The sequence below is a fragment of the Nerophis ophidion genome, linkage group LG15 (genome assembly GCF_033978795.1).
Source record: "Nerophis ophidion isolate RoL-2023_Sa linkage group LG15, RoL_Noph_v1.0, whole genome shotgun sequence".
Taxonomy (NCBI): Eukaryota; Metazoa; Chordata; class Actinopteri; order Syngnathiformes; family Syngnathidae; genus Nerophis; species Nerophis ophidion.
The window spans coordinates 10310307-10325266 of NC_084625.1; the positions used below are offsets into that span (position 1 = coordinate 10310307).

General features: G+C 35.5%; 1 long non-coding RNA gene across 2 annotated transcripts in view; it reads left to right on the forward strand.

The window, feature by feature from the left end:
- Positions 1-1128: 1128 nt before the first annotated feature.
- Positions 1129-14960, forward strand: part of LOC133569825 (uncharacterized) — a 302296-nt gene continuing 288464 nt past the window's right edge. For both annotated transcript variants that reach the window (XR_009809921.1, XR_009809922.1), the window contains exon 1: positions 1129-1241. This is a non-coding gene — a long non-coding RNA (uncharacterized LOC133569825). The remainder of the gene's footprint in view (positions 1242-14960) is intronic.

The following is a 14960-nucleotide window of genomic DNA, read 5'->3' on the forward strand; positions in this document are numbered from 1 at the left end:
ACCGTCCACTGTATTGGACATTTTTGTTTCTTACGTCAGTTTTACACTTTTTGGAAAAAAAATCTCTTTTGAGATTATATTGTAGATGATTTTCATCTCAGAAATATTTGAGTTGTTTTGTTATATTTTTAATAAATGTATTATTATTAGTATTAATATATCTTGTATTGTTATTATTTTTGTATTATTTATTATCATTTTTAAAATAATGATTTATCAAAATATATTTCAACTATATTATAAGATATATATGCATATATTTAGTATTAGAAATTATAATCTGAGAAATAATCTAGTTATTTTGTTATATTTTTAATACATATATTATTATTATTATTATTATTAACATATCTTTTACATTTTTTAATTTTGATATTATTTGTTTTCATTTTTAAAATAATGATTTATCATAATATATTTCACATATAGAATATATATATAGTATGAGATATTTTCTCAGTTTTGTTATATTTTTAAAAAAAGTTTTATTATTAATAATATATTTTGGCATTTTTATTTTGATATAATTTATTATAATTTTTTAAAATAATGATTTATCAAAATATATTTCACATATGTTATAAAATATGTATATATATAATATGAAAAATTATCATTTCAAAAATAATTGAGTTGTTTTGTTATTTTAATAAATGTATTAACATTTGTATTATTATTAACATATTGCTTGCATTTTTATTATTTTAATATTATTTATTATATTTTTTTAAATAATGATTTATCATATTTCACATATAATATATATAGTATTAGAAATTATCATCTCAGAAAAAAATGGTTTTGTTATATTTTTTATAAATGTATTATTATAATTATTAATATTTTTTTGCATTTTTATTATTTTAATATTTATTATTATAATAAAAAAATAATGATGTAGCATAATATATTTCAAATATATTATAAAATATATAATTTATAAATCATGATAATAGATTACATGTATTATGAATATTTTTGTAATTATATAATTTCTTACAATACTAATTTGTGTGGCTTGGATTTCCAGATGGTGGGCGTGTCTTGTCCAATATGGGGCGTGGCTTGCAGGTTTCCTCACAGGTGTGTAAATTTGGCCCTTGTTGCTTTAAAGCTTGAGAGCTTCCGCTTAGTTCTGTTTGCATTTCTTTTCAGCTGCAAAGCTCAAACTATTTCCGGCTCTTTCGTGACAAGTAACGCTGCCGGTGGACCACCGCTGGAATAAAACCCAAGGGCGTCAGGTAAAGTTTCAGTTTTTAACCTTTAAAGTGCCTCAAAAGTTGGTTAAAATGTGTTTGTGTTTGAATGATGCTAGCAAGGTTTAGCAGCTAGCATGCTACATGTTAGCAAGCAAGTGACACGACAATATTGTTTTTATATTTAACTTTGCTTTATTATTTTATGGGTAACATTCACAAAAGTCATAGTTTGTGTTTGCATTAGCATTAGCATTAACTTGCTTCAGCCCTTGGGGCCATTTTTTTATTTTTATTTATTTATTTATTTAATTTTTTTTAAATGCCATTACCAAAAAACACATTAAAAATAGGATAAAAGAGCAATTAGGTGGAATGTAATGAGAAAAAGTTTCTGAAGGTGATTTAAAGATTTAAGCTTTCAAATAAAAATACAATAAAACATTAACTTTATCTCACCTTCCGAGTAGCCTCTGATTTACCAATGCTTTATAATGTTGGAAAAATGTGTACAATTAATATTACATTTCAACATTTCTGTCAACAAAGATTTGCTTTAGCCTGCGATAGTCATTTTGATAGTAGGCTATTATAGCTAATATAGACACTTTATGTTGCCTTCACTGTAAGACTTATATAAGACTTTTAAAGTCATTTTGATAGTAGGCTATCATAGCTAATATAGACACTTATATTGCCTTCATGGTAAGACTTTTAAAGTAATTTTGATAGTAGGCTAGTATAGCTAATATAGACACTTACATCATGTGTTGTTTTCATCATTACACTTATGTAAGGCTTTGTCATTTTGATAGTAGGCTATTATAGTTAATATAGACACATATTGCCTTCATTGTAAGACTTTTAAAGTCATTTTGATAGTAGGCTAGTATAGCTAATATAGACACTTACATCATGTGTTGTCTTCATTATCACACAAGTATAAGACTTTTAAAGTAATTTTGATAGTAGGCTAGTATAGCTAACATAGACACTTACATCATGTGTTGCCTTCATTATCACAGAAGTATAAGACTTTTAAAGTAATTTTGATAGTAGGCTAGTATAGCTAATATAGACACTTACATCATGTGTTGTTTTCATTATTACACATATGTAAGGCTTTTAGTCATTTTGATAGTAGGCTATTATAGCTAATATAGACACATATATTGCCTTCATTGTAAGACTTTTAAAGTCATTTTGATAGTAGGCTAGTAGAGCTAATATAGACACATCATGTGTTGTTTTCATCATTAGACTTATGTAAGGCTTTTAGTCATTTTAATAGTAGGCTATCATAGCTAATATAGACACATGTATCGCCTTCATTGTAAGACTTTTTAAAGTCATTTTGATAGTAGGCTAGTATAGCTAACATAGACACATCATGTTTTGTCCTCATTATTACACTTATGTAAGGCTTTTAAAGTCATTTTGATAGTAGGCTATTATAGCTAATATAAACACTTCCATCATGTGATGCCTTCATTATCACACAAGTAGAAGACTTGTAAAGTCATTTTGATAGTAGGCTATTATAGCTAACATAGACACTTACATCATGTGTTGTCTTCATTATCACACTTATATAAGGTGTTTAAAGTCATTTTGATAGTAGGCTAGTATAGCTAATATAGACACTTACATCATGTGATGCCTTCATTATCACACAAGTATAAGACTTTTAAAGTAATTTTGATAGTAGGCTATTATAGCTAATATAGACACTTACATCATGTGTTGCCTTCATTATAACACTTGTATTAGGCGTTTAAAGTCATTTTGATAGTAGGCTATTACAGCTACAATAGACACGTGTTGTTTTCATTATAACACTTATGTAAGACTTTTAAAGTCATTTTGATAGTATGCTATTATAGCTAATATAGACACTTGCATCATGTGTTGCTGTTTTTATAACACTTATATAAGGCTTTTAAAGTCATTTTGATAGTAGGCTAATACAGCTAATATAGACACTTCCATCATGTGTTGCCTTTATTATTGTCAGGCTTGCCCCTGACAGTTTGTGTTCTAGTTTTTTCCTCTGTGTGTGTAGTATTTCCTGTCAGCGCTCTTATTTTGTTGGTTTCTTGTCTTTCTCCCTGAACGCTGTTTCCTCTCAGCTGTGGCTGATTGGCATCTGGCTGCACCTGGTGTCAATCAGCCCGCTCCTATTTTTACCTGCTTTTGTCCTCCAGTCAGTGCTGGATTACTGTCGCTTCTTTGTCGGTCGTGTCGTGCCGTGTCGTGTCAATATCAGTTCTACTTGTCGTTCCTACCGGGCTTGTCATTGCAGCGTAGCAGTAAGCTACATTCGTTAGCTGTTTGTAGCTTACTGTTTTTTGTTCCCTGCCTCCAGTTTGTTTTCATATTACAAGTACGACTTTTTTTTCCTGCTCAATACATGCTAGCTCCCACGCTAGGCTCGTTATCTTCTAGCTCCCATGCTAGTTCTTTTAGTTTGTTATCCGCCTTGTGCACGTCCTTTGTTAGTACCCTTTTGTTTGTTCTTATTCTATTATTTTAATTAAATCTCCATGCCTGCCTCCTTCTCTGCATCTTGGGGTTCATCACCAACAAACTTTGACAATTATAACACTTATATAAGACCTTTAAAGTCATTTTCATAGTAGGCTGATATAAAGACACTTTACATCATGTGTTGTCTTCATTATAACACTTATATAAGACTTTTAAAGTCATTTTGATAGTAGGCTAATACAGCTAATATAGACACATCATGTTGCCTTCATTATATGAGACTTTTAGGTCATTTTGATAGTAGGCTAATATAGACACTTACATCATGAGTTGCCTTCATTATAACACAAGACTTTTAAAGTCATTTTGATAGTAGGCTAATGCAGCTAATATGGAAACTTACATCATGTTGCCTTCATTATATGAGACTTTTAGGTCATTTTGATAGTAGGCTATTACAGCTAACATAGACACTTGCATCGTGTGTTGTCTTCATTATCACATTTATATAAGACTTTTAAAGTCATTTTGATAGTAGGCTAATACAGTTAATATGGGCACTTACATCATGTTGCCTTCATTATATGAGACTTTTAGGTCATTTTGATAGTAGGCTAATATAGACACTTACATCATGTTGCCTTCATTATAACACAAGACTTTTAAAGTCATTTTGATAGTAGGCTAATATAGCTAATATAGACACTTACATCATGTTGCCTTCATTATATGAGACTTTTAGGTCATTTTGATAGTAGGCTAATATAGACACTTACATCATGTTGCCTTCATTATATGAGACTTTTAGGTCATTTTGATAGTAGGCTAATATAGAAACTTAAATCATGAGTTGCCTTCATTATAACACACAATACTTTTAAAGTCATTTTGATAGTAGGCTAATGCAGCTAATATAGACACTTACATCATGTTGCCTTCATTATATAAGACTTTTAAAGTCATTTTGATAGTAGGCTATTACAGCTAATATGGACACTTGCATCATGTGTTGTCTTCATCATGACATTTATATAAGGCTTTACTATTTTTGCGGCTCTAGACAGATTTTTTTTCTTTGTATATTTGGTCCGATATGGCTCTTTCAACATTTTGGGATGCCGACCCCTGTTCTAAGGATTTAAGCAATTACTGATAAAAAAAAAAAAATGACTCTAAAAAATTTTTTTTTTTTAGCATTTTTCATGACCGACACTCCAAATTTGAGGGGAGCTGGAAAGGTTAAAACGAAAATATATATATATTTATATTATATTGGTTTTGAAAATGAAAAATATCAAAATGCACCCCCGCCTGCTCTGATGTTTTTTAGTGTGCGGCCCTCAATGTAGGAAAGTGTTGCCCCAAAGTACCTTGAAGGACTTTGTTTGGGTTGAAATCGCCGTGATTCATCGCCGCACCCGAGGTTTTAATTTGAGCCTCACCTGATGGATGGCTGTAATTGATGATGATTAGAAATAAAGCATCATATTTTCCTTTATGTCCCCGCCCATCGCCACACAACAGCCCGTCCTCCTGAAGGGTACGAGGGGAGCGCTTGATGAGCCCCCGCGGCCCTTCAAATTTATGTCCTCCGTTTGAAGCCGTGTACATCAGCTTTGCTAATGAAATTTGTCGCCGGGGGGGGGGGTGTTAGTTGGAGTCGCAGGCATCACCCACGCCTGAACCGCCATGAAAATAATTCACTCGTACGCCTCGGAACTTCAGCACTTCAAATATTGTTTTGTATCATTAAGATGAGACTATTTGGCCAGGGCGGTTTTTGTCCTACTAATTTCGTCCGTCCTTGAACTCACCGCAGTTTGTTTGCATGTACAACTTTCTCCGACGCTGCCACGGATATATGTTGTATGCCACTCCTTCTTTGTCTCACGTTGTCCACCAAATGTTTTATGCTGTGCGGCAATGCACACAAGTGTGCTTTGTGGATGTTATTAACTAAATTTTTCATGTTTACGACAAATGTGGAGTTTTATACGGCAATATTGTTCGATGATTGATACGCATGTCTAGCTTGTGTGCTATTGTGTGCTCAGCTGTTGTGTAGCTGCTAGTAGCCTAGCATGTTTACCCCTTTGTAAATGCAACTATCTATTTGATGCTTGTTTACATTGACAAATATGCTGTTTTACACTATTGTTCAATGACTATTACACACGTCCAGCTTGTGTTATTGTGTGCTTAGGTGTTGTGTAGCTGCTAGCTCTTAGTAGCCCACAGCCAAATATGTTTAACTTTTGTAGATGCTACAAACCTTTTGATGCTTAAGACAAATGTGTTGTTTTACACTGCAATATTGTTCAATGATTAATACGCATGTCTAGCTTGTGTGCTATTGTGTGCTCAGCTGTTGTGTAGCTGCTAGTAGCTTATAGCCTAGCATGTTTACCCCTTTGTAAATGCAACTAATTATTTGATGCTTGTTTACATTGACAAATATGCTGTTTTACACTATTGTTCAATGACTATTACACACGTCCAGCTTGTGCTATTGTGTGCTTGGGTGTTGTGTAGCTGCTAGCTCTTAGTAGCCCACAGCCGAACATGTTTAACTTTTGTAGATGCTACAAACGTTTTGATGCTTAAGACAAATGTTGTTTTACACTGCAATATTGTTCAATGATTATTACGCATGCCTAGCTTGTGTGCTATTGTGTGCTCAGCTGTTGTGTAGCTGCTATTAGCCTATAGCCTAGCATGTTTACCCTTTTGTAAATGCAACTAATTATTTGATGCTTGTTTACATTGACAAATATGCTTTTTTACACTATTGTTCAATGACTATTACACACGTCCAGCTTGTGTAATTGTGTGCTTAGGTGTTGTGTAACTGCTGGCTCTTAGTAGCCCACAGCCGAATATGTTTAACTTTTGTAGATGCTACAAACCTTTTGATGTTTAAGACATATGTGTTGTTTTACACTGCAATATTGTTCAATGATTAATACGCATGTCTAGCTTGTGTGCTATTGTGTGCTCAGCTGTTGTGTAGCTGCTAGTAGCTTATAGCCTAGCATGTTTACCCCTTTGTAAATGCAACTAATTATTTGATGCTTGTTTACATTGACAAATATGCTGTTTTACACTATTGTTCAATGACTATTACACACGTCCAGCTTGTGCTATTGTGTGCTTGGGTGTTGTGTAGCTGCTAGCTCTTAGTAGCCCACAGCCGAACATGTTTAACTTTTGTAGATGCTACAAACGTTTTGATGCTTAAGACAAATGTTGTTTTACACTGCAATATTGTTCAATGATTATTACGCATGCCTAGCTTGTGTGCTATTGTGTGCTCAGCTGTTGTGTAGCTGCTATTAGCCTATAGCCTAGCATGTTTACCCTTTTGTAAATGCAACTAATTATTTGATGCTTGTTTACATTGACAAATATGCTTTTTTACACTATTGTTCAATGACTATTACACACGTCCAGCTTGTGTAATTGTGTGCTTAGGTGTTGTGTAACTGCTGGCTCTTAGTAGCCCACAGCCGAATATGTTTAACTTTTGTAGATGCTACAAACCTTTTGATGTTTAAGACATATGTGTTGTTTTACACTGCAATATTGTTCAATGATTAATACGCATGTCTAGCTTGTGTGCTATTGTGTGCTCAGCTGTTGTGTAGCTGCTATTAGCCTATAGCCTAGCATGTCTACCCTTTTGTAAATGCAACTAAATATTTGATACTGGTTTACGTTGACAAATGTACTGTTTTTACACGGCTTTATTGTTCAATGACTATTACACACGTCTAGCTTATTGTGTGCTTAGTTGTGTGTAGCTGCTAGCTCCCAGTAGCCCACAGCCAAATATGTTTAACATTTGTAGATGCAACACATTTTTTGATTATTATGACAAATGTGTTGTTTTACACTGTTTTATTTTTCAATGATTATTACACACATCTAGCTTGTGTGTTATTGTGTGCTTAGCCATTGTGTAGCTGCTAGTAGCCTATAGCCTGGCATTTTTACCTATTTGTAAATACGACTAAATATTGGATCCTTGTTAAAAAGGACAAATGTGCTGTTTTACACTACTTCATTGTTCAATAATTATTACGCATGTCTATCTTGTGTGCTTAGCTGTTGTGTAGCTGCTAGTAGCCTATAGCCTAGCATGTTTGCCTCTTTGTAAATGCAACTAATTATTTGATAGTTGTTTACATTGACACATTTGTTAGTTTACACTGTTTTACTGTTCAATAGTTATTGCGCATGTCTAGCTTTTGTGCTATTGTGTGCTTAGCTGTTGTGTAGCTGCTAGTAGCCTATTTATAGCCTAGCATGTTTACCCCTTTGTAAATGCAACTAATTGATACCTGTTTATATTGACAAATGTGCTGTTTTACACTGCTTTATTGTTCAAAGCTGAGTACTCATGTCTAGCTTGTGTGCTATTGCGTGCTTAGCCGTCGTGTAGCTGCTAGTAGCCTATGGCCTATGTAGCATTTTTACCTTTTTGTAAATGCAACTAATTACTTGATACTTGTTTACATTGACACATTTAACATTATACACTGCTTTAAAGTTATAGTTAATAATTTTTACGCATGTCTAGCTTGTGTGCTATTGCATGCTTAGCCGTTGTGTAGCTGCTAGTAACCTATGGCCTATAATCTTTACCTTTTTGTAAATGCAACTAATTATTTGATACTTATTTATAGTGACTAATGTGCTGCTTTACACTGCTTTATTGTTCAATGCCGAGTAAGCATGTCTAGCTTGTGTGCTATTGTGTGCTTAGGTGTTGTGTAGCTGCTAGCTTTTAGTAGCCCACAGCTGAACATGTTTAACTTTTGTAGATGCAACACATTTTTTGATGCTTATGACAAATGTGCTGTTTTGTTTACATTGACACATTTGTTAGTTTACACTGTTTTACTATTCAATAATTATTGCGCATGTCTAGCTTGTGTGCTATTTTGTTCTTAGCCGTTGTGTAGCTGCTAGTAGCTTATAGATTAGCATGTTTACCTTTTTGTAAATGCAACTAATTACTTAATACTTGTTTATAGTGACAAATGTGCAGTTTTACACTGCTTGATTATTCAATGCTGAGTACTGATGTCTAGCTTGTGCTATTGTGCTTAGTTGTTGTGTAGCTGCTAGTAGCCTATAGCCTAGCATGTTTGCCTTTTTGTAAATGCAACTAATTACTTGATGCTTGTTTATATTGACAAATGTGCTCTTTTACACTGCTTTATTGTTGAATGCCAAGTACGCATGTCTTGCTTGTGTGCTATTGCGTGCTTAGCTGTTGTGTAGTTTCTAGTAGCCTATAGCCTAGCATGTTTACCTTTTTGTAAATGTAACTAATTGATGCTTGTTTATATTGATACATCTGCTGTTTCACACTGCTTTATTGTTCAATGCAGAGTACACATGTCTAGCTTGTGTGCTAATGCGTGCTTAGCCGTTGTGTAGCTGCTAGTAGCAATGGCCTAGCATGTGTAGTACCTTTTTTGTAAATGGAACTAATTATTTGATACTTCTTTATATTGACACATTTGCTATTTTACACTGCTTTATTGTTCAATATTTTACTACGCATATCTAGCTTGTGCTATTGGGTGCTAAGCTGTTGTGTAGCTGCTAGTAGCCTAGGGCCTAGTATGTTTATCTTTTTTGTTAATGCAACTAATTGATACTTTTTTACATCGACAAATGTGCTGTTTTACACTTCTTTATTGCTCAATGCTCAGTACGCATGTTTTGCTTGTTTGCTATTGCGTGCTTAGCTGTTGTGTAGTTTCTAGTAGCCTATAGCCTAGCCTGTTTACATTTTTGTAAATGCGACTAATTGATACTTGTTTATATTGACACATCTGCTGTTTCACACTGCTTTATTGTTCAATGCTGAGTACACACGTCTAGCTTGTGAGGTAATGCATGCTTAGCCGTTGTGTAGCTGCTAGTAGCAATGGCCTAGCATGTGTAGTACCTTTTTTGTAAATGGAACTAATTATTTGATACTTGTTTATACTGACACATTTGCTATTTTACACTGCTTTATTGTTCAATATTTTACTACGCATATCTAGCTTGTGCTATTGCGTGCTAAGCTGTTGTGTAGCTGCTAGTAGCCTAGGGCCTAGCATGTTTACCTTTTTTGTTAATGCAACTAATTGATACTTTTTTACATCGACAAATGTGCTGTTTTACACTGATTTATTGCTCAATGCTCAGTACGCATGTCTAGCTTGCGTGCTAAGCTGTTGTGTAGCTTCTAGTAGCCTAGGGCCTAGCATGTTTACCTTTTTTGCTAATGCAACTAATTGATACTTTTTTACATCGACAAATGTGCTGTTTTACACTTATTTATTGCTCAATGCTGAGCAGCTACCCAACAGCTAAGCAGCAGTTGGGTAGCTGCTAGTAGCCTATAGCCTAGCATGTTTGCCCCTTTGTAAATGCAACTAATTATTTGATGCTTGTTTACATTGACAAATATGCTGTTTTACACTATTGTTCAATGACTATTACACACGTCCAGCTTGTGCTATTGTGTGCTTGGGTGTTGTGTAGCTGCTAGCTCTTAGTAGCCCACAGCCGAACATGTTTAACTTTTGTAGATGCTACAAACGTTTTGATGCTTAAGACAAATGTTGTTTTACACTGCAATATTGTTCAATGATTATTACGCATGCCTAGCTTGTGTGCTATTGTGTGCTCAGCTGTTGTGTAGCTGCTATTAGCCTATAGCCTAGCATGTTTACCCTTTTGTAAATGCAACTAATTATTTGATGCTTGTTTACATTGACAAATATGCTTTTTTACACTATTGTTCAATGACTATTACACACGTCCAGCTTGTGTAATTGTGTGCTTAGGTGTTGTGTAACTGCTGGCTCTTAGTAGCCCACAGCCGAATATGTTTAACTTTTGTAGATGCTACAAACCTTTTGATGTTTAAGACATATGTGTTGTTTTACACTGCAATATTGTTCAATGATTAATACGCATGTCTAGCTTGTGTGCTATTGTGTGCTCAGCTGTTGTGTAGCTGCTATTAGCCTATAGCCTAGCATGTCTACCCTTTTGTAAATGCAACTAAATATTTGATACTGGTTTACGTTGACAAATGTACTGTTTTTACACGGCTTTATTGTTCAATGACTATTACACACGTCTAGCTTATTGTGTGCTTAGTTGTGTGTAGCTGCTAGCTCCCAGTAGCCCACAGCCAAATATGTTTAACATTTGTAGATGCAACACATTTTTTGATTATTATGACAAATGTGTTGTTTTACACTGTTTTATTTTTCAATGATTATTACACACATCTAGCTTGTGTGTTATTGTGTGCTTAGCCATTGTGTAGCTGCTAGTAGCCTATAGCCTGGCATTTTTACCTATTTGTAAATACGACTAAATATTGGATCCTTGTTAAAAAGGACAAATGTGCTGTTTTACACTACTTCATTGTTCAATAATTATTACGCATGTCTATCTTGTGTGCTTAGCTGTTGTGTAGCTGCTAGTAGCCTATAGCCTAGCATGTTTGCCTCTTTGTAAATGCAACTAATTATTTGATAGTTGTTTACATTGACACATTTGTTAGTTTACACTGTTTTACTGTTCAATAGTTATTGCGCATGTCTAGCTTTTGTGCTATTGTGTGCTTAGCTGTTGTGTAGCTGCTAGTAGCCTATTTATAGCCTAGCATGTTTACCCCTTTGTAAATGCAACTAATTGATACCTGTTTATATTGACAAATGTGCTGTTTTACACTGCTTTATTGTTCAAAGCTGAGTACTCATGTCTAGCTTGTGTGCTATTGCGTGCTTAGCCGTCGTGCAGCTGCTAGTAGCCTATGGCCTATGTAGCATTTTTACCTTTTTGTAAATGCAACTAATTACTTGATACTTGTTTACATTGACACATTTAACATTATACACTGCTTTAAAGTTATAGTTAATAATTTTTACGCATGTCTAGCTTGTGTGCTATTGCATGCTTAGCCGTTGTGTAGCTGCTAGTAACCTATGGCCTATAATCTTTACCTTTTTGTAAATGCAACTAATTATTTGATACTTATTTATAGTGACTAATGTGCTGCTTTACACTGCTTTATTGTTCAATGCCGAGTAAGCATGTCTAGCTTGTGTGCTATTGTGTGCTTAGGTGTTGTGTAGCTGCTAGCTTTTAGTAGCCCACAGCTGAACATGTTTAACTTTTGTAGATGCAACACATTTTTTGATGCTTATGACAAATGTGCTGTTTTGTTTACATTGACACATTTGTTAGTTTACACTGTTTTACTATTCAATAATTATTGCGCATGTCTAGCTTGTGTGCTATTTTGTTCTTAGCCGTTGTGTAGCTGCTAGTAGCTTATAGATTAGCATGTTTACCTTTTTGTAAATGCAACTAATTACTTAATACTTGTTTATAGTGACAAATGTGCAGTTTTACACTGCTTGATTATTCAATGCTGAGTACTGATGTCTAGCTTGTGCTATTGTGCTTAGTTGTTGTGTAGCTGCTAGTAGCCTATAGCCTAGCATGTTTGCCTTTTTGTAAATGCAACTAATTACTTGATGCTTGTTTATATTGACAAATGTGCTCTTTTACACTGCTTTATTGTTGAATGCCAAGTACGCATGTCTTGCTTGTGTGCTATTGCGTGCTTAGCTGTTGTGTAGTTTCTAGTAGCCTATAGCCTAGCATGTTTACCTTTTTGTAAATGTAACTAATTGATGCTTGTTTATATTGATACATCTGCTGTTTCACACTGCTTTATTGTTCAATGCAGAGTACACATGTCTAGCTTGTGTGCTAATGCGCGCTTAGCCGTTGTGTAGCTGCTAGTAGCAATGGCCTAGCATGTGTAGTACCTTTTTTGTAAATGGAACTAATTATTTGATACTTCTTTATATTGACACATTTGCTATTTTACACTGCTTTATTGTTCAATATTTTACTACGCATATCTAGCTTGTGCTATTGGGTGCTAAGCTGTTGTGTAGCTGCTAGTAGCCTAGGGCCTAGTATGTTTATCTTTTTTGTTAATGCAACTAATTGATACTTTTTTACATCGACAAATGTGCTGTTTTACACTTCTTTATTGCTCAATGCTCAGTACGCATGTTTTGCTTGTTTGCTATTGCGTGCTTAGCTGTTGTGTAGTTTCTAGTAGCCTATAGCCTAGCCTGTTTACATTTTTGTAAATGCGACTAATTGATACTTGTTTATATTGACACATCTGCTGTTTCACACTGCTTTATTGTTCAATGCTGAGTACACACGTCTAGCTTGTGAGGTAATGCATGCTTAGCCGTTGTGTAGCTGCTAGTAGCAATGGCTTAGCATGTGTAGTACCTTTTTTGTAAATGGAACTAATTATTTGATACTTCTTTATATTGACACATTTGCTATTTTACACTGCTTTATTGTTCAATATTTTACTACGCATATCTAGCTTGTGCTATTGGGTGCTAAGCTGTTGTGTAGCTGCTAGTAGCCTAGGGCCTAGCATGTTTACCTTTTTTGTTAATGCAACTAATTGATACTTTTTTACATCGACAAATGTGCTGTTTTACACTGATTTATTGCTCAATGCTCAGTACGCATGTCTAGCTTGTTTGCTATTGTGTACTTAGCTGTTGTGTAGCTGCTAGTAGCCTAGCCTAGCATATTTAACTTTTGAAAGTGGCTAAAATAAAATAGTGTTCTTATTGGAGGACATTTAGATGTTAACCGGCTGTCCAAGTAAACACACTGCAGCACATTTTACATGTGTATCGATATCGTCGATTTTTTTTATATCAGTATCCGATAGTGATTTGATTTGCGTTTCGACCAATTCTGAGGTGGTGAATGATTGCCGTGTGCTGACGCGGCGTGTGCAGCTGTCCTGTGTGGGCGTGCATGATTGACAGCCTGTCATGGCCGAGCAGGCGTCTCTTGCTAAGATGCACAGGGACAGACGGACAGGCAGGCAGGCGGCCATGGAGGACGAGGACCTGTCATGGCGGACATAAGTGACACGTGTCCTCGCCCCGTATTGTCCATCAGCATCAGCAGACGACTGCTGCCCGAGCAGAAAAGTCCCGCCATCAGCGTGGAGGATATTTAAAATAGATGTGCAAGACTCCGTGTCCATGCTCGCTCTCCAAAATGTCCCCAAATGGGAGAAGAGCATCTGCTTTCCCGCAGCGCTCGCATATGGTCGGCCGTAGCTGCCTCGGAACAACTGAAGCAGGTAAACGGGGTCGGGGGGGGTCGGCCCCCGCGGACCCCTCGAACAGAGGGCCCTGGCCCCGGGGAGTCTTGTCCGCAGCGAGGCCTCGCGCCGTCCCCAGACGGATGATCTTGCATACGGAATGAGGCCGCGCAGCGTGGGAGAACAAGATGGAGATGGCTTGTTGACTGTGGACCGTGGGTTGGGGGGGGTAACGTTTTTCCACTGAGGGCCGCACACTGGAAAGTGAAAGCATGCGGCAACCATTTTGATATTTTTCCTCTTTAAAACCAATGCGATATATTAGGGCTGGGCGATGCATCGATATAGTCTATATCGCGGGTTTGTCTCTGTGCTATATAAAAAATGACTATCGTGATATTGGAGTGTACGTTCTCACGTAGTTGCTTTTAGATGCTGGCATTAAACTACTATGAGGGGCCGTTAGGGACATTATTCAGAATTAACTCTTACATACACTACTGAAATGCTCTCACATAATCAACTGAAATGTTTTTCTCTCACACACACTACTGAAACGCTCATACTCACTACTGAAACACTCTTATACACACTACTGAGATGCTCTCACATAAACAACTGAAATATTTTTCTCGCACACTACTGTAATGCTCTCACACAAACAACTGAAATATTTTCCCCTCACACACATTACTGAAACACTCTTATACACTACTGAAACACTCATATACACACTATTGAAATGCTCACACATAAACAACTGAAATGTTTTTCTCACGCTCACTACTGAAACACTTAAACACACTACTGAAATGCTCTCACATAAACAACAGAAATCTTTTTTTCACACACACACACACACACACACACACACACACACACTACTGAAACACTTATACACACTACTGAAATGCTCTCACATAAACAACTGAAATATTTTTCTTGCACACTACTGAAACACTCTTATACACACTACTGGAATGCTCCCACACGAATGACTGAAATCTTTTTCCCTCACACACATTACTGAAACACTCTTATACATTACTGAAACACTCATATACACACTATTGAAATGCTCACACATAAAC